This window comes from Dysidea avara, chromosome 8 (genome assembly GCF_963678975.1).
Source record: "Dysidea avara chromosome 8, odDysAvar1.4, whole genome shotgun sequence".
Lineage (NCBI taxonomy): Eukaryota > Metazoa > Porifera > Demospongiae > Dictyoceratida > Dysideidae > Dysidea > Dysidea avara.
In genome coordinates, this window is record NC_089279.1 from 16348143 (window position 1) to 16367759 (window position 19617).

Sequence of the window (19617 nt, forward strand, 5' to 3'; positions counted from 1 at the left end):
CCTTGTAGAGAGTTCAGCTACAAAGAATCTATCATGTAGAGAGTTCAACTACAAACAAATCACCCTGTAGAAAGATCAGCTATAGAAGAAATCACCTTGTAGAGAGTTCAGCTACAAAGAAACCATCATGTAGAGAGTTCAGCTACAAACAAATCAGCCTGTAGAGAGATCAGCTAGAAGAAATTACCTTGTAGAGAGTTCAGCCAGGGCCGCCCAGAGAAATTAAGGGGCCCAGGGCAAAGAGTTAAAGTGGGACCCTTGACCCAAGTTGTAAGGTGAAGACCAAAAAAAAAAAAAAAAAGGTCACAACCTGCTGGCAATGACAATAACTACCCATCACCAACCATATCTCCTTATCTATAAGCTTGCTACACTGCTCCTCTGAAGAATACTGTGACTGCTCTATTAGAGTATTTAGATCTGACTGCTCTATTAGAGTATATCGATCTTTTAAACAGGTATTCAGGGGGCCCTTCGTGGGGCCTCCTGGGGCCCCTTTCAGGCTGGGGCCCGGGGAAAAATGCCCCAGTTGCCCCCCCCCCCTGTGGGCGGCCCTGAGTTCAGCCACAAAGAAACCATCATGTAGAGAGTTCAACTGCAAACAAATCACCTGTAGAGAGTTAAGCTACAAACAAATCTCCCTGAAGAGAGATAAGCTAGAAGAAGTCACCTTGCAGGGAGTTCAGTTACAAATTAATAAACTATGTAGAGAGTTCAGCTGCAAACAAATCACCTGTAGAGAGTTCAGCTAGAAACAAGTCACCCTGTAGAGAGATCAGCTAGAAACAAGTCACCTTGTAGAGAGTTCAGCTAGAAGAAGTCACATTGTAGAGCTACAAAGAAACTACCATGTAGAGTTCAGCTGCAAACAAATCACCCTGTAGAGAACTCAGCTACAAACAAATCGCCCTGTAGAAAGATTAGCTAGAAGAAGTAACCTTATAGGGAGTTCAGCTATGAACGGATCACCCTGTAGAGAGTTCAGCTACAAACAAATCACCCTGTAGAGAGTTAAGTTACAAAGAAACCACCATGTAGAGAGTTCAGCTGCAAAAAAAATCAATCACTCTGTAGAGAGTTCAGCTAGAAGAAGTCACCCTATAGAAAGATCAGCTAGAAGAAGTTACCTTGTAGTGAGTTCAGCTACAAAGAAACCACCATGTAGAGAGTTCAGCTGCAAACAAATCACCTGTAGAGAGTTCAGCTAGAAACAAGTCACTCTGTAGAGAGATCAGCTAAAAACAAGTCACCCTGTAGAGAGATCAGCTAGAAACAAGTCACCTTGTAGAGAGTTCAGCTAGAAGAAGTCACATTGTAGAGCTACAAAGAAACTACCATGTAGAGTTCAGCTGCAAACAAATCACCCTGTAGAGAACTCAGCTACAAACAAATCGCCCTGTAGAAAGATTAGCTAGAAGAAGTAACCTTATAGGGAGTTCAGCTATGAACGGATCACCCTGTAGAGAGTTCAGCTACAAACAAATCACCCTGTAGAGAGTTAAGTTACAAAGAAACCACCATGTAGAGAGTTCAGCTGCAAAAAAAATCAATCACTCTGTAGAGAGTTCAGCTAGAAGAAGTCACCCTATAGAAAGATCAGCTAGAAGAAGTTACCTTGTAGTGAGTTCAGCTACAAAGAAACCACCATGTAGAGAGTTCAGCTGCAAACAAATCACCTGTAGAGAGTTCAGCTAGAAACAAGTCACTCTGTAGAGAGATCAGCTAAAAACAAGTCACCCTGTAGAGAGTTCAGCTAGAAGAAGTTACATTGTAGAGAGTTCAGCTACAAAGAAACTACCACGTAAAGAGTTCAGCTATGAACAGATCACCCTGTTGAGAGTTCAGTTAGAAACAAGGAATCATGTAGAGAGATCACCTAGAAGTATCGCCTTGTAGAGAGTTCAGCTACAAACAAATCACCTGTAGAGAGTTCAGCTACAAACAAATCACCCTGTAGAGGGATCAGCTAGAAGAAGTTACCTTGCAGGGATTTCAGCTACAAACAAATAACCCTGTAGAGAGTTCAGCTACAAAGAAACCATTCTGTAAAGAGCTCAGCTGCAAACAAATCACTTGTACAGAATTCAGCTACAAACAAATCACCCTGTAGAGAGATCAGCTAGAAGAAATTACCTAGTAGATAGTTCAGCTACAAACAAATCACCCTGTAGAAAGATCAGTTAGAAGAAGTTACCTTGGAGAAAGTTCAGCTACAAAGAAACCATTTTGTAAAGAGCTCAGCTGCAAACAAATCACCTGTACAGAATTCAACTACGAACAAATCACCCTGTAGAGAGATCAGCTATAAGAAGTTACCTTGTAGATAGTTCAGCTACAAACAAATCTCCCTGTAGAGAGATCAGCTAGAAGAAATTACCTTGTAGAGAGTTCAGCTACAAAGAAACCACCATGTAGAGAGTTCAGCTGCAAAGAAATCACCCTGTAGAAAATTCTACCGGAAACAAATTGCCCTGTAGAAAGATCAGTTAGAAGAAGTTACCTTTTAACCCTTTATTACCGAAGTTTTTTTTACAAAACCGCAAGTGTGAAAACTTTTATGGCTTGTGTGAAATGTGGGCGATACGAGTGGACCCCACCCATTAATTAACCCATCAAGCTATATACCGTTTGATAGCCAACTCTCTCTTCTACCAACACAGCTAGAATACTTACAGATCACACACACAACTCACGCGCTATGAAGCGGAGAAAGCGTATCTTCTCCGTATCGCCATGGCATTGAAGGATGGGCGCCGCCATCTTACTAATCAACGCGATGACATCACACTATTTATTTTTAGAATCCTTATCACGTGGGGAATGGAGTAACTCCAACTAAAGCCTCCTAGTAGCAGGGAGAAGGCGAACATGGAGTTTTAAACAGGTATTATTGTTTTGTATACCCTATTTTATATTGCCAAGTGCCATAACTTTCCCATGCTTCTTCCTATCGCCGAACGGTAAACTTCATTAAAAACGCCCGGTCCTTCTGAGCAGTTTGGTAGCAATTTCAGCTTTGTAGCCCCTAGGAAAAAGGAGTTATGGCTCCGTTTATAAAGGGCACTCGTTATGGCAATATATTAGCCATTCGATAATAAAGGGTTAAAGAGTTCAGCTACAAAGAAACCATTCTGTAAAGAGCTCAGCTGCAAACAAATCACCTATACAGAATTCAGCTACAAACACATCACCCTGTAGAGAGATCAGCTAGAAGAAGTTACCTTGTAGATCGTTCAGCTACAAACAATTCACCCTGTAGAGAGAGCAATTAAAGAAGTCACCTTGTAGAGTGTTCAGTTACAAAGAAACCACCATGGAGATTTCTGTAATCAATATGTGACCGGATTTGCGAAAAGGGGTCTTCCACACACATCCAATTCCGTAAACGTTGGAGACCATAACTCAGTGTTCAAGTAACATATTAACCTGAAAATTTCACCATGTATTCAGCTATAGTGGTGCTCACCACTGCCCAAATATCAAGGCAATACCTCATTCCAATCTGAAGTTATCAATTGTCAAAGTTGGCAAATTGGATGTGTGTGGAAGACCCCTTTTCACAAATCCGGTCACATATGTATTATACAGTATATATAATTTGTACATTTACTGATAAAATATTTAAAGTACATCTACTTCATCTTTTCTTCTTCCTGTAGTAAAGAAAAAAACATAGGTTAAAAAAGTCCCAAAGCCAGCCTATTGGGGTATACAAATACAAAAAGAAATGAAATCTAATCCAAAACAGCCAAGCTGTAAAAAAAGTGTGCGGCCCTCAGAAAGGCTATGGTGAAAAAAGATGTGAAATCCAAGGTGGCGGCCAAGAAATGGCTGTGATGGTAGGTTAATGGTAAAAATTTTAATAACGACAATTCAGGTGAATTTTTGTGCCGCTTCACAAAATTTACCTAAATTGTCATTATTAAAATTTTCACCATTAACCTACCATCACAGCCATTTCTTGGCCGCCACCTTGGATTTCACATCTTTTTTCACCATAGCCTTTTTGAGGGCCGCACACTTTTTTTACAGCTTGGCTGTTTTGGATTAGATTATCTCTACAGGATGCATTACAATGTACATAGGTGAACTCTCAACAGGTTGACTTGTAATGTAGTTGAATCCACGACAGGGGAATTTTTTGTAGCTGGAATCTCTACAAGGTGACTTATAATATAGCTAAACTATCTACAAGGTAGATTTCTTGTAGGGGAAATCTCTGCAGGGTGACTTGTAACATAACTGAACTCTCTACAAAGTAACTTGAAATGTAATCACACTCTACAGGGTGATTTGTCTTATAACTGAACTCACTACAGGGCGATTTGAACTCTCTACTGGGAGTTAAGTAGTTGAACTCTCCAGAGGGTGACTTGTAATGTAGCTGAACTCTCTCCATGGTGATATATTTGTAGCTGAACTCTGGCAACTTTTTTGTGACTGAACTCCCTACAGAGTGACATATTACGGAGCTGAACTCACTACAGGGTAACAGGGTAACTTGTAACGAAGCTGAACTCTATACAGTGTGATTTGTTTTGTAGCTGAATTCTCCACAGAGTGACGTGTGTGTAGGTGAACTTTCTACAGTGTGACTTTCTTGTAGCTGAAGTCTCTACAGGATGACTTGTAATGTAACAGAATTCTGTACAGGGTGACTAATAATGTGGTTGAACTTTCGACAGGGTGAGTTGCAACTTAGCTGAACTCTCTACAGAGAGACTTGTAACATAGCTGAACTCTCTACAGGGTGACAGGGTGACTTGCCATGTTACCAAACTCTCTACAGAGCGATTTGTCTATAGCTGAACTCACTACAAGCGACTTATTTATAGTTGAATTCTCTACAGGGTGTACTGTAACGTAGCTGAGCTATCTACAGGGTGTAATTGTTTGTAGTTAAACTCTGACTTATTTGTAGCTGAACTCTCTACAGGGTGACTTGTTCCATAGTCAGGCCTGTAACCAGGGGGAGTTCAGGGGGTTCTGAAGAACCAACGTCTTGGATAAAAAGTCCACAATTTCAGTAAAAAGGTCCACAGTTTTAGCAAAAGGTCCACAATTTTAGCAAAAGGTCCACTATTGTAGCAAAAAGGACCACAATTTTAGTATACAAGGCCAAATTTTCAGCAGCAAAAGCCCATTAGCTACAGTTTACTAAATACCACTAATAAGTAGCAAAATCAAGCTAAATTAAGTGCTCCGTGTAGCTTATTCAGTGCTTGTAACACAAGATCGCGATACTCTAATAGAGCAGTCAACCACTCTAATAGAACAGTAACAATACATTTTCTTTTAAAAGCTGTATGTAACCTATTATTTATTTACAACAACATAGTGAGATCATCTAAACTAGAGCTTTCATTAAAATATAGCAAGTCCCACCTCCCCATACAGATCCCATGAATAGCATCCATGCTTCAACTCCATGCAATGTGTAAATTTCATTGTTTAAGACACTCTTTGTTCTGCTCCACTGCCCCTGTTGATCATAAGAGAGCACTCAATCTTTCCCATTCTTATTCACTGTGACATTCTGATACATTATATTTAGACACATGCATGTATAGATGGTATAAGTACAGTAGCAATAGAGATATTTCCCAGATGACATCCATAATAGCTGATCTTGAGCTTACCTAAAAACTGTTATTTATAGTGACTGAAATGACACTAAATTTAACCGTTCAGTACCTATTTTCAAAACGCCACTAGACACCCACCCCCCCTAGTTTCAGCATGCCACACATCATAATGTAATCTGCATCATACCATATAAAAAGGTCCACTTTCTTCTAAAAGAACCTACCCATATAAAAGTCTGGCTATGGCCCTGATAGTTGAACTCTCTACAGGGCATACACACGTGTTCCAACTACTACAGTACGTAATTATTCTATAAATAGTTCACAGTTCTAGACATATAGAGAGTTCAGCTACAATTATACACCTGTGTGCTCATATTCTAGTGTGTGTTACGTGCATTAGTTGTATCAGTCGTAAATGTGGTGATCCCAACAAGTTGTTCCATTAGAACCTGAGCTATCATGCTTCTACAATATTTTGGTGCTGTGACCAGGATCGATCCAATAAACACCAATCTAAGAAGCTGTTGTACTGTGGCAAATTGTACATAATGGTACCCACAAAAGTACCCGCAAAGGCAAGTCTCAAGCAATGTTGATACTGTTGTTTGTTTTAATTTATAGTGGACCACACCAGACACATGGAGCAGCTGGTTCGTCTTTAAATCTCATGGAAAGAATTCCACGTGACACGATTGTATAACAAGGTGGACGAATTGATGGAGAAGGACATTGACAATTATTCTACTGACCAAGGCCATAGAGCAACTAAGAAATAAGGAAGACAAGCTGAAAAAACTGATGAACAGATTGCAACTCTAATGACACCCAAGAATTCGAAGATTGCATAGTGGAATCTGAGGAGCTCAGAGATGATATTGCTGATACGATAATCTAATCAAAAACAGCCAAGCCTTAAAAAAAGGTGCGGCCCCCAAAAAGGCCATGGTGAAAAAAGATGTGAAATCCAAGGTGGCGGCCAAGAAATGGCTGTGATGGTAGGTTAATGGTAAAAAATTTAATAACGACAATTCAGGTGAATTTGGTGCCAAGACCAAGCGGCACAAAATTCACCTGAATTGTCGTTATTAAAATTTTTACCATTAACCTACCATCACAGCCATTTCTTGGCCGCCACCTTGGATTTCACATCTTTTTTCACCATGGCCTTTTTGGGGGCCGCACCTTTTTTTACAGCTTGGCTGTTTTTGATTAGATATCACTTCTTTTTGTATTTGTATACTGCAAACATTGGCTGGCTTTGGTGGTTTTTTAACCCATGTGTTTTTTTTCTTTACCACAGAAAGAAGAAAAGAACTTAAAGAAGATTTTTAATACTTCAATTATTTTTGATTTTATTAGTAATTATACAAATTGTATACATATATTTATTACATGCCCATTATTGCCCACAGGATATTATTTTGCAGCTGACCTCTCTACTGGGTGACTTGAAATGTAGCTGAACTATCTATAAGGTGACCTCTTCTAGCTGATCTCTCTACAGGGTGATTTGTTTCTAGATGAACTCTCTACAGGTGATTTGTTTGCAGCTAAACTCTCTACATGATGGTTTCTTTGTAGCTTAACTCTCTACACGATGGTTTCTTTGTAGCTGAACTCTCTACAAGGTGACTTCTTCTAGCTGAACTCTCTACAGGGTGATCCTTTTGTAGCTGAACTCTCTACAGGGTGATTTGCTTGCAGCTGAACTCTCTACATGATGGTTTCTTTGTAGCTGAACTCTCTACAAGGTGACCTCTTCTAGCTAATCTCTCTACAGGGTGATTTGTTTCTATAGCTGAACTCTCTACAGGTTATTTGTTTGCAGCTAAACTCTCTACATGGTGGTTTCGTTGTAGCTGAACTCTCTACACGATGGTTTCTTTGTAGCTGAACTCTCTACAAGGTGACTTCTTCTAGCTGATCTCTCTACAGGGTGATTTGTTTCTAGCTGAACTCTCCACAGGTGATTTGTTTGCAGCTAAACTCTCTACATGATGGTTTCTTTGTAGCTGAACTCTCTACAAGGTAGCTTCTTCTAGCTGAACCTTCTACAGGGCGATTTGTTGTAGTTGAATTCTCTACAGGGTGATTTGTTCGAGGCTGAACTCTCTACATGGCAGTTTCTTTGTAACTGAACACTCTACAAGGTGACTTCTTCTAGCTGATCTTTCTACAGAATGAATTGTTTGTAGCTGAACTATCTACAAAGTAACTTCTTCTAGCTGATCGCTCTACAGGGTGATTTGTTTGTATAGATGAGCTATCTACAAGGTAACTTCTTCTAGCTGATCTCTCTACAGGGTGATTTGTTTGCAGCTGAACTCTTTACATGATGGTTTCTTTGTAGCTGAACTCTCTACAAGGTGACTTCTTCTAGCTGAACTCTCTACAGGGTGATTTCTTTGTAGCTAAACTCTCTATATGATGGTTTCTTTGTAGCTGAACTCTCTACAAGGTGACTTCTTCTAGCTGATCCCTCTACAGGGGGATTTGTTTGTAGCTGAACTCTCAACAAGTGATTTATTTGCAGCTGACCTCTTTATGTGGTGGTTTCTTTGTAGCTGAACTCACTACAAGATGACCTCTTCTAGCTGATCTCTTTCCAGGGTGATGTTTTTCTAGCTGAACTCTCTACTGGTGATTTGTTGCAGTTAAACTCTCTACATAGTGGTTTCTTTGTAGCTGAACTCTTTACAAAGTGACTTCTTCTAGCTGAACTCTCTACAAGGTGATTTCTTAGCAGCTGAACTCTCTACATGATGGTTTCTTTGTAGCTGAACTCTCTACAAGGTGACCTCTTCTAGCTGATCCTTCTACAGGGCGATTTGTTTGTAGTTGAATTCTCTACACGGTGATTTGTTTCAGGCTGAACTCTCTACATGGCGGTTTCTTTGTAGCTGAACTCTCTACAAGGTGACCTCTTCTAGCTGATCTCTCTACAGGGTGATTTGCTTCTAGCTGAACTCTCTACAGGTGATTTGTTTGCAGCTAAACTCTCTACATGGTGGTTTCGTTGTAGCTGAACTCTCTACACGATGGTTTCTTTGTAGCTGAACTCTCTACAAGGTGACTTCTTCTAGCTGAAATCTCTACAGGGTGATCCTTTTGTAGCTGAACTCTCTACAGGGTGATTTGTTTGCAGCTGAACTCTCTACATGATGGTTTCTTTGTAGCTGAACTCTCTACAAGGTGACCTCTTCTAGCTGATCTCTCTATAGGGTGATTTGTTTCTAGCTGAACTCTCTACAGGTTATTTGTTTGCAGCTAATCTCTCTACATGGTGGTTTCTTTGTAGCTGAACTCTCTACAAGGTAACCTCTTCTAGCTGATCTCTCTGCAGGGTGATCTTTTTGTAGCTGAACGCTCTACAGGGTGATTTGTTTGCAGCTGAACTCTCTACATGATGGTTTCTTTGTAGCTGAACTCTCTACAAGGTGACCTCTTCTAGCTGATCTCTCTATAGGGTGATTTGTTTCTAGCTGAATTCTCTACAGGTTATTTGTTTGCAGCTAATCTCTCTACATGGTGGTTTCTTTGTAGCTGAACTCTCTACAAGGTAACCTCTTCTAGCTGATCTCTCTGCAGGGTGATCTTTTTGTAGCTGAACGCTCTACAGGGTGATTTGTTTGCAGCTGAACTCTCTACATGATGGTTTCTTTGTAGCTGAACTCTCTACAAGGTGACCTCTTCTAGCTGATCTCTCTACAGGGTGATCTATTTGTAGCTGAACTCTCTACATGATGGTTTCTTTGTAACTGAACTCTCTACAAGGTGACCTCTTCTAGCTGATCTCTCTAAAGGGTGATTTGTTTCTAGCTGTGTGAACTCTCTACAGGCGATATGTTTGCAGCTGAACTGTCTACATGGTGGTTTCTTTGTACCTGAACTCTCTACAAGGTGACTTGTTTCTAGCTGATCCCTCTACAAGGTGACTTCCTCGAGCTGATCTCTCTACAGGTTGATTTGTTTGTAGCTGAACTCTCTACAGGGTGATTTGTTTGCAGCTGAACTCTCTACAGGGTGATTTGTTTGTAGCTGAACTCTCTACAAGATGGTTTCTTTGTTATTATTATTATTATTATTATTAGCACTTTACAGTGACCAGCACTGAAGGTCTGACAGTTACTGAACGTTCTACAAGGCAACTTTTTTCTAGCTGATCTCTCTACAAGGTGACTTCCTCTAGCTGATCTCTCTATAGGGTGACTTGTATCTAGCTGAACTATCTACAGGATGATCTGCTCATAGTTGAACTCTCTACAGGTTAATTTGTTTGTAGCTGAAATCTCTTGTTTCAGACTGATCTCACTGTAGCATAACTTCTTTGTAGCTGAACTCTCTACACAGTGATTTTTTTTGTAGCTGAACTGTATATAGGGTGATTTGTTTGTACCTGAACTTTCTACAGGGTGATTTGTTTATAGCTGAATGCTCTGCAGGGTGATTTGTTTGTAGTTGATCTCTCTACAGGGTTTCTTTGCAGCTGAGTTCTCTACAGGGTGACTTCTTCTAGCTGAACTCTCTTTGTTTCTAGCTGATCTCTCTACAGAGTAACTTGTTTGTATAGCTGAACTCTTTACAGAGTAGAATTTTGGTTGCTGAACTCTCTACACGGTGACTTATTTGTAGCTGAATTCTCTACAGAGTGACTTACTTATAGCTGAACACTGTATAAACTATAAAGTGACTTGTCTGTAGCTGAACTCTCTTCAGGGTTACTTGTTTGCAGGTGATCTCTATAGGGTAACTTGTTTGTATAGATGAACTCTTTACAGGGTAGTTTCTTTGTAGCTGAACTCTCTCCACAGTGACTTGTTTGTAGCTGAATTCTCTAGAGAGTGTAGCCGAACTCTGTACAGGGTGCATGACTTGTTTATAGCTGAACTCTCTTCAGTGTGACTTGTAATGTTCTGAATCACTACAGCGATATATTTGTAGCTGAACTCTCTATAGGGTGACTTGCTTCTTGCTAAACTGTCTATAAGATTAATCGTTTGCAGCTGAACTCCTTACAGAATAACCTGTAATGTAATAGAATTCTATAATGGAGTAAATAAATTAACTGAATGCTCTATTAGGGTGACTTTTCTATTAGAGTATCTCGATCTCGCATTTGCTACACGGAGTTGGCTTTCGAATCATAACTCAGTGGTTTGTATTCCAATTCTTCTATACTACTGCAAGGACTTTCAATGAAGATTATTCCAGCTATACACCGATTTTCAGCTCATTGCTCTAAGCGGTTTGCCTAGTAGGCGTGAAAACTTATACTTTTTTATTCCTAAAAATCGATCACGTAATTGTGACACAGGTTGGGTTTTGTGTCATATCTCCGTGGTCTTTATCTCGATTCCTTTCAAACCACCAAAAGACACTCCTACGATGGTTACTCTATCTACATAGCAATTTTCAACTCATTCCATGAAGCGGTTTACCCTGTAGGCGTGACAACAAATCGATCTTGTTTTACGCGAATAATCGGTCATAACTCCTTTGGACTCCCCTTCTGTGTGCTAAATTTCAAGGCAATCGGAGTACGCGTTTGCGTTTTATAGCAATTTTTCCAAGTGTGCAAAAAGACGAAGAAGAAAAAATAACGAAGAAAAACAAACGAACGTTTGGCCACTCGTATCTCGGAAATGGCTTGAGTGATTTCCTTCAAACTTGGAATGTAGCCTCCCCTAGCTGGCGAGCAACTCTGCAGCAAATTTGGTTCCAATCGGATGAGGTATCACCGAGATACAAATGTGTGAAAATGATGTTTTCTTTCTTCCTGTCAATATACTCACAGTGTGGCGCGCCAGCTTCTTGGGCCACACGACACACTATCGTGTGTCTTGATCAAGGTACAAATGCTTATTGAGTTAAACAGGCCTGAGAGCAATGGTCTCATGGCTAGTTATTCAGAAGTGAGTGAATCCGTAACTACAAACACAAACCAATTACAATTAGAGGCTATAGCCAGCCACAGTTAAGTATAGCTCAAGCCAGTACAAGCCTACCACAGCTAGATAGCATAGTAACATCAGAAGCAGATTATACCACTGAGTTGTCAACTCTAGTAACTAGCACAACGTTGACACTCCCTGTTCCAGCTCAACAGACCAGTATGGCAATGCCTTTTGTATCAACACCAGAAGTGATTGTCACTGATAACGCTGAACCACCAACCTTGATTCTAGTTGCCTATTTTGCACCGAGTTCTAGTCCTGCTATACAACAGAGTTCAGTAATGCTGCCAGTACCTGTTGCCAGAAGTTTATACAATACCTCATCAGTATATCATTTCACACATCAGACTACTTCCAGTATCAGCAACTGGATATCACACCAGTGCCCAACAGTTTGCCACTAGCCATCTACCAAAGCTATCCTTGACAACCTTCTCAGGTGACCCCTTAACCTGGCAGACATTCTGGGATTTTTTAATGCTGCAATTTATGCCAATCCCAACTTCAGTGGGATACAGAAGTTCAATTATCTCAAGGCACAGCTACAGGGAGATGCTGCCCTGGAGCAACTGATGAACTGCCACTTTCAGAATTGAACTATGCACATTGCGATAACATTACTCACAGACTGTTTTGGTCAGCCATATGAACTGGTCAACACCCATATGAAGGGTCTGGTGAGCATGGCTTCTCCTACAAACAGCTTAGGTAGTTTATGCATGTTCTATGACTTGGTTAAGAGTCACATTCGTGGGTTGTCATCACTTGGAAAGTCTGAGCAGTCATTTGGAGATCTGCTAGTGCCAATTGCTATGAACAAGCTTACCTCTGAGATCAGACACAACCTTGCTAGAGAACATTCTAACATGCAATGGATACTCTTAAATCTAATGGAAACACTCCAAAAGGAGATTAGGGTCCTTGAATCTGGGCTGCATGACCCATACAGTACAGTCCTTAAGACTTCAACCACTGCTGCCTTCCAAGTTTGAGCAAGAGACAACAGAAATCGTTCAGCAACTCATATCAACAAGAAGAAAGGGGAACCAGAGTGCGTATTCAAGGACATTCCACACATTCTTGTGAAATTGTAATTGACCATCAGAAAAGGTTTGAGATTGTCAAGAGAGATAGTTTGTGTTTCAACTGCTCAGCACACCACAAGGTGTCACAATGCCAGCCCAGATTTCGATGCAAGAAATACAAGAAGCATCACACCACATTGTGTAACAGTGAACCACTTTTTGATGTACGAAATACAAGAAGAAGCATCACACCACATTGTGTAACAGTGAACCACTATCTGCAGAGATTTCATGTGACAAGGTGACTGATAATAAACCATCACTTCTTCAGCAGAGGTTACAGGGCTCCAGACACCAACATCACCTTGTTCCATACCACAGTCAGTTACCACCCGCTTACTTAAAACTGTAATAGCTCCCATCACTGCTGACAATAGTAAGACCACTGCAAATATTATTTTCAACAAGGGTGCTCAACGTTCTAAATATCCACAGAAATGGTCAAAGAATTGGGCATATCACCCTCCTCCACCACAGACATTTCTTTGGCATTGTTTGGTAATGCTTCCAGAACACGCCAGAAGCTGGGTGTTACAACAGTACAGATAGACACCATCACTGGAGAACTGACTCCCATTTCAGCACTTACAATTTCCACACCCATTCAGAATGCTGTCCCTATTTCTGTCAACACTATGCCAGATCTACAAGGACTCAAGTTAGCCCATCCAGTCATCACTTCTTACTATATCACTATTAATTGGGACCAACTATTACTGGAAGTTCATACAAAGACACCATCATCAGAGGAGATGGCCCCATAGCTCAGGAGTAGGGGTGTGCGATATCAGGATTTTGATTTCAATGTAATATCGATAGATAAATAGTAAAATATCATGATATCGATTCAATTTTGATAATTAATTAAATAGTGTGGGCGGATTAATTGCGTGGGCAGCCGATATTTATAGCTGTGGTTTGAATGCAATAGATCCACTAAAACCATTACATAGTACTACTAACAAGCCTAGGAAACTTAGATAAGCTTTCAGAATGGTTAAATTGCACATAACTGACCTTTATTTCTAGCGCAATTGTGCAATCACATACCAAAATACTGTAACTTTACCTAAATTTTCTTGATATATCAATTAATTAATAAAATACGTAGATCAGCATTTGCAATATTGAATTCAATACAATAATAATACTGGAAAATTATCACAATATCGATATAATTTTGATATATCGCACACCTCTACTCAGGAGCCCAAACTTGGCTATCAACAGTCAGGTCCGTTGCCCTACCCCCTCTCACAGACAACAACTTCTACTTTATTACAGATGACATCCACTGTAGTACCTGAAGAGCCTAATCTTGAGAAGTTCTGGTCTGTTGAATCTGTTGGAACAACCACTCATACACCATCTCTACATTTAACCTTCCTTCGAGGTTATCAACAATCCTCCATCACACAAACACGTGATCATGAAGGTCAAGATTTGCATGGGAGGAGGACAAACCCTACATACCTTCTAATATCAACACTTGTAAGAAAAGGACAAATTCCTTAGTTCACAAACTCAAACAAACACCAGAGCTGTTAACCATTTATAATAACATTATTAAAGTCCAACAGAAAACAGGTTTTATCAAAAAAGTTAATGGAGACAGCACTACTGAAAACACGCATTATCCATCCCACCATCCAGTCAAGAAGGACTCTGTTACAACACCCATACAGATAGTCTATGAATGTAGCTGCCGTGGAAATGCGAACTCAACCAGCCTCAATGATTGTCTGACACCAGCACTTCCATTTCTAAACAACTTGTGTGCTACACTGTTTTTGCAGCCATGCATTTGCCCTTTCAACAGACATAGAAAAGACATTGCTCCATGTCCAACTGCACCCAGATGACAGAAATTCACCAGATACGTATGGCCATTGGGCACAGATGATTCCACAGGAATTTTGTCACCTACCGCTTCAATGTTGTTCCCTTTGGGTCATCCAGTTAACCATTCATGCTGGCAGCAGTGCTTGATTTACACCTCAGTAAGGCTGACTCCCCAGTTGCAATTGACATGAAGAGCAACATCTACATTGACAAAATTCAGTCTGGCTGCAATACAGAAGAAGAATTACTAATGTACAATAAGCTATCTCAAGAACCTTCGAGTCAAGCCAACTTCAATCTCTGGTCATGGTCATCCAACAGTCATCATCTCCAAGCAGTTACAACAAGAGACAAAACCAGTGACCCTAATCCACCTGTGGGACTCCTAGGTCTTCGGTGGAATACCATTACTGACACATTATTACTTGCTCCCAAACAGCTTCCACCCACTAACACTACTTTGAGAGATGTCCTACAGACTTCCTCACAGATATACGATCCATTGGATGGGTAACGTCAGTGACTGTCAGAGCCAAAGTTTTGCTTCAAGAGATCTGGCAAACCAAGCTTACATGGGATGAACCTCCTGCCGAAAGAGATCACAGATAGTTAGCTCACCATTCTCTCTGATTTAATGGAACTATCACAATTCATCATCTCAAGGATGTACTTCTCAATATCAGATACGCCAACTTACCATGTATGCCTTGCAGATTCCAGCACTAAGACCTACAGTGCTGTAGTTTACATTTGTCGAAACCAAGAGACTTTGCTGGTTATGTCCAAGAGTCAGGTTGCTCCAAATCAAGGCCATCACTCTTCTTAGACTAGTGCTGATGGCAGCAGTCATGGCCACAAGGTTAGTGAAATTTGTCATATCATCACTCCATTTTCAGTCTAATAATCCTTCTAGTCGTATCCACATGTGGACTGATAGCCAGATTTTTCTCCACTGGCTATACAAGCAGTGAAACTCAAAGCCTTTCATTTCACACCTTGTGGCAGAGATTGTCGGAGCGTTCCCAGCCAACCTATAGTCCTTTACGCCATCTAGTGATAACCCTGCCAATTTACTTACTAAGAGAATCTCAGAAGAACAGCTCCTTTCATCACAGCTTTGGCTACAGGGACATCAATGGCTACAATCTAGTCATGAATAGCCACAATGGACACCAACCTATGCTCTACTTCAGCTGGCAGAAGATGATGATGACTGTGAGAACACACCCTCAAATACCCAGACCAGTGATGAAAGAAGTATTCATAGTATTGTGGACATTTTGTATTATTGTACTTGGTAGCTGTCACTGCATATGTACTTAAATACATTCACAATTCACATAAGCAGCAACCACAGCTTAATGGACCTCTGACTGCCTCCAAACTGAACACTATCAGGAAGCATTGGATTTCCAACAGTCAGTCAACCAGCTACTCTATTGAACTTGCATATTTACTGAAGAAAGAGTGTTCATGTCCCAATCTAGTGAGACAACTTCATTTGTACTTGGATGGAGACAACTTGATTAGATACGGTGGAAGACATGTCATCTCCACCACCCCTCCCCAAGACACGTCTCAGATCAGCCAGACCATTTGCTGTAACAAGAGTGGATTTCACTTCGGCACTTTATGTCAAGGAACCTGCTGGTGAGTGCAAAGTATACATTTGTCTATCCACCTGTGCAAGCACAAGAGCAGTCCGCCCAGAGATTGTCATAGATTTGTCAACAAAAACCTTTCTGTTAGCTTTCAGAAGGTTCTCCAGTCAAAGATCCCTTCCATCAGTTATACTATCTGATAATGCTTCCACTTACCTTGCTGCCGCCAAGGAATTGAAGATAATATTTGAATCCGATGACATCAAGGAAACCTTGGGATGTCAAGGTATTGATTGGAGGTTTATTCCTAAATGAGCTCCCTGGTATGGAGGATTTTGGGAGCATTTAATAGGATTGACAAAACAAGCTATCAAAAAGACACTTGGCAGGACATTCATTTCCCTCCAATAGTTACAGAGAGTCATAGTAAAAATCAAGAGCATGTTAAATGACAGGCCACTCACCTATGTGTATTTTGATTTACAAGACCCTCCACCTTCTCACCTTCTATATGTTAGGGGGATACAACAAGCTCCACATCCCCTTAGAGTTTTGTTGATGGTATGTACTTCAGGAAGTGAGTTGATAAACTCACACAGTTGTTTGGTCACTTTTCCTCACAATGGAAGAAAGAGTATTTAACCACATTATGAGTTTTACAAGACATCCAGGCAAAGCAAGCATCTGATAAGTAAAGGAGATGTAACAATTGTACTGGCTATAGTTGAAGACCTCATCAAGGGAAATGATGATCAAGTTCGGGCTGCGCACATCAGGACAAGCACTCACACAGCGACCAGATCAGTTGCCAAGTTATATCCTCTATAAGTACAGGGTGAAAAATGTGGGAGAGAATGACACCACTGTTTCAGAAGACATTGAACAGTCAATCAATAGCGTACCAAATAGAGACACGCACAGAAAGCTGACAGCTCTAATAGGGTGTCCTGCACTATTTGAGTATCTTGATCACTAACTTGCTACACATAGTTGGTTTTTGCATTATAACTCAATGGTTTTAAACCCAATTAATTTAAATCACTGAAAACTTTCTGAAATTATTAATCTACATTTATACTGGTTTTTGGTTAATTAGCAGTTTGCCTGGTAGAAATGGCAAGTAATCACTTTATATTAACAAAACTCAATCGTATAAGTTACCAAGAGTCTTTATTATGGACTCTTGTTGTTACGAACTGATAGTTTTTGTACTGGTCTTTATTCCAAACTACAAAAGATTTGAAGTTTCATAGTTAAATGACCTTTAAAGAAGTTTAATGTTGGAATGACAAATAGCGTGCAAAATAAATATAAAATTTACTGATACAGTGGTGTCAGGAATCAGAGATGGTATACCCATCAGTTCGGATGTCTTGCAGCATGCAAGCATTAATTGGAGTAGTTGGGCTTGATTAAGAATACTTAACGCATGTGCAGTAGCATGTGCTAAGCTTATGCATTGTGACACCCGAGAGCTCCACCAGAAGGAAATTTTCTTCCCATTAGCTTTTTATAATTATCCTGTAGGCATGACAACATACTGAAGTTATTTTTGTGAATAATCATTAATAAGTCCATGACTGTTCATCGTATTCAAACTAAACTTGGTGCTAAGATTTTCCATCTTATGTATATCAAATTTCAAGGTGATCAGATCACACGTTTGTGTTTTATGGCATTTTTTGAACACATGCAAAAAGAAGAAAAAATGTAGAAATTAAGCCAATTTTTGAAGGCTTATATCTCAGGAATTCCTGGAGTGATTTTACTCATATTTGGTACAGTAGCGGACAAAAAATGTTCTTGTTCCATTGGCGTTCCATTTCCGTTGCATGCAATAGAAGGCTATGAAAATGCTTACAGAACAGAATAAAAATGCTAGCATCAGTCTTACCGTTTTCGAAGCATTTGTAACATTTACAAATAGTTGTACAAGCCATTGCCAAGTTATTTGAGATGATGAATAGTACCTGCACACCATTGGCCAGCAAAATTGTTGCTACGATGCTCCAAGAGTCTGGGATGGAAGCTATGTTGGCAGTTTAACATTCGTTGTAACATTCGCATCAGCTTAAACAAGCCAATGTAGCACTAAGCGGAATAAAAGAACTGTGATATCGCCTACAGAAGGTTAGTACAATGGTTAAACAATTAGTTTTATTGTTTTTTAATCACAGGTTTGTTGCTATGAAGCCACCATGTGCCAGAAAGCAAAACCAGCCAGGATGCTGCTATCTCTACTAATGTCTCCTTTTCTAAAAGTTACATTTTCAATGTATGATATATTTCTAAATACTTTAACACACTTTTGTCGATGACAAACTGTTAATTAAGTAACAAAATTTCCTTCTGTTCAGATAAATAGGTAGTGAGCATTAATTAGGGAGGAAGTGTAATAGTGCAGGTGCTGGTATTTTAAGCAAAGTTCACTCGAATACTTGTTACTATACACAAATATGATTTAATAAACAACAGAACAGTTGGTTATAAGTCCTTCATCGTTTGTCGCAGTCAGCTACTTTCCGTGAGCCTTGTCTCTTGTAACAGTAAGCAGTAGTGTTCTACATAAAGAAAGACATACAATACACAAATATTAGTGTGTTAGCATTAGTTAGTATTCACTTACTTATTAGCAACTCTTCATTCACTCTATTTCTTCTGTAAACAAAACACACATTCTCAGCAATAGTTAAAACGCTAGCAAAACGGAAACGCTACGAAATGGAAATGTCTCACCAAAAACATAAAACGCAAAAGGAACAGGAACTTTTTTTGTCCGCTACTGTATGTGGACCACTGATGACAGAGGGCATTTTCATGGCAAAAATTGTTTTGCTTTGCAAAGGCAACATGAAGTTACATATGGGTGAAAATTGCATTATCATTCTTCCTCCTAATATCACACTGGTGTGACATGCCAGCTTCTTGGACTACATGACACACGACACACGACACACACATATGTGTCTTGATACAATTGTGTACCAATACCAGTTTCCTTTGGCTACATGACACCAAGAGTAAATAATGGAAGAGAGAGTATCCAACTGCCATATACTGCATCAAAAATGAGCACATCAAGTAGAGAAGCCATCCTGTAGTGCTTCAAAGGCAGTGTTGAATGAAGAAATAAACACCTTCTAGCTCAGACTGTTTGACTTCAAATCATGCCTGGACACTTCAAACAGTCTGAGCTAGCAGGTGTTTATTACTTCATTCAACACTGTCTTTGAAAGCACTACAGGTTGGCTTCTCTACTTGAAGTGCTCATTTTTGATGCAGTATATGGCAGTTGGATACTCTCTCTTCCATTATTTACTCTTGATGACACCTAATCATGTATCCTGATGTGTTAATTGATCTTCATTTGATGTAGCTACAAGAATACTACACTGACAAAATGATTGAAATATTCTTCAAAAAATCCTCCATCTTTTGACCTGTTTTATTGTCCCTGCTGAGGACAACCATATACATCGATATTTTCGACTATGGATTTCCATGGCCTCTGTATAGTGAATTGTGATAGTAAGTCAAAATATTGGCA

General features: G+C 39.9%; 1 protein-coding gene across 1 annotated transcript in view; it reads right to left on the bottom strand.

Annotated features, from left to right (window-relative positions):
- Window positions 1-19617, bottom strand: part of LOC136264794 (uncharacterized) — a 121688-nt gene that overhangs the window by 38492 nt on the left and 63579 nt on the right. The gene's annotated exons all lie outside the window — the stretch shown is intronic.